Genomic DNA, 2,004 nt, shown 5'->3' on the forward strand with positions numbered 1-2,004 from the left:
GTGAATTTTAACTTATCTTTTGCCTTGTCTACCTTTTTAGCCAGAAAAAAAACACATAAATTCAAAATCTTATTTTTTTTAAGACCATGTTGTCGCATGTGGCAGAGAAAATTAATGGACTATTTTATTGATTTGTATGGGCAAATGAACATTGCCTATTTAGTATATGATGTAAGACAACGGATAAAATTTTCTAATATCAATAAGTCCGGATTAGAATCCAAATAAATGCTGTTAAAAAAAGAATCCAAATAACAATATTAGAGATATGAACAAATAATCCCCCATTTGCTAAGAAAGTGAAAGGAAACCTGTAAGAAAATCAATGAAAGATAAAAAAAAGTTACCAAATTGAACTAAAAGGTTCGTCACCTAGAATGCAATGCAGACTGTGTGCACTGAAAAGGAAGATTATCTTTTACCACGTTTGATCTACCATCAAACTCTTGTCATTCACACAGTAAGGGAAGCATAGTACGTACCATTAATATTATTTCTGAATTTTCGAAAAGAAGGGAAAAAAATAATTGTTTCTATATTTTTATAGCTAGGTACGGCTGAAAAGGCATGAATCCCTGCTTTTCCTGTTACATATATCTGCCAGTCTTTTGCAGCTTCCCCATCTCAGAAGAAAAAAACATACAAAACTAAATTAAAGGATCCAGGAAGCACGGTACTACACTACTACTGCTACTACCTACTGAAATTTTAGACAGCAATACATAAAAACAAAATCCTCGCCAAAAGATTCACTCTAACATTGAAAATCTCTCAGCAGCTTCTATACAATACTAGCATAATCTTGGTGATGATCATTGGTTCCATATGAACAAAAAGCAAAAGAAATCCTTCTTTATAAATTATGTTACCAAAGTACCCCCGGTTTTCCCTCATTCCACATTAACCATATTGCTAGATAGAAAATGATGAGAAAAACGTGGGTATTTTGGTTGATGAGCATAAACCAATATATATATATATATATATATATATATATATATATATATATATATATATATATATATATATATATATATATAACAAACTACTAAAAAGACATAGAAAGACAATTAATTAAAGAAGAAAAAATTGGAAGTGGGAATTCTACTTGTTAATTGTGAAGAGGATCCGGGCAACTGGGCACTCTTCTCTTGCTTTCATCAAATCCCTTTTGGGTCCCATTGTTGAGGCCAAAAGTTCTTCTATTGAAGTGCTTATGCAATAGATCTTCCTTGACCTTCTCATCCTCAACGCCATGGTTGAATTTCACTTTGGCCATTGCACTAGATGGTAATACACGAATGGCCCCAACTTGACATGAGTGCCAACTCACCCACGTTTGCAATATTGTGACACCCAAAAGCACCACTAGAGAGATGTGAACGAATCTCTTGCTGCCAGCAAAGAACATGGCTTGAGAATAAGCCACATAAAATTTGAACTTTTTTTTTTCCTAGATCCCCCAAATTTCACACACACACAAAGTTGTTCAAATTGTTGCCACAAGGCAAAGTGGCTCCTCTAGTGAAGGGCGTTGAAAAGGAGAAAAGAACATAAGGGGAGACTCGAGTTAGAGTTTGTTGGCAAAGTGGTTTGTGTTGTGTGTTGGGATATTTTTATTCATGTAAGAGAAAGGGTGTGATTTTGAGAGAGCCAAAACCAAAAAGTCAATTGACGGCTAGCAATTTGTAGAGAGAGAGAGAGAGGATGGAGCATTGAAGCCTCGGTCGTGGCCATCACAAACTGGCCCACGTGAAGAAAAACGCGCACTGCACGGTAGTACCGTTATATATATTAATTTTCGAAAATTATTAGGTCCTTCCCGTAACAAGCTATCATTGTCACATTTATTGTATTTTTAGCTTTTATTATTAATCATGTTGTATTATTCGAGTATGTTTGGTTGCACGTTGGCAACCCGTGGACGTGGATCAGAAATGGTCAAACGTGAAAAAAGGGGAGATCATGATGTTTGATTTATTGTGCTGGACGTAATTCACACGT

At 35.1% G+C, this 2,004-nt stretch overlaps 1 long non-coding RNA gene across 1 annotated transcript; it reads right to left on the reverse strand.

The window, feature by feature from the left end:
* Positions 1 to 466: 466 nt before the first annotated feature.
* On the reverse strand, positions 467 to 1,747 carry LOC114423900. The gene is made up of 2 exons (XR_003668951.1): positions 1,109 to 1,747; positions 467 to 623 (listed from the first exon to the last, which is right to left on the reverse strand). It is a non-coding gene; the product is annotated as an uncharacterized LOC114423900 (long non-coding RNA).
* Positions 1,748 to 2,004: the final 257 nt, after the last annotated feature.

The sequence above is a fragment of the Glycine soja genome, chromosome 8 (genome assembly GCF_004193775.1).
Source record: "Glycine soja cultivar W05 chromosome 8, ASM419377v2, whole genome shotgun sequence".
Lineage (NCBI taxonomy): Eukaryota > Viridiplantae > Streptophyta > Magnoliopsida > Fabales > Fabaceae > Glycine > Glycine soja.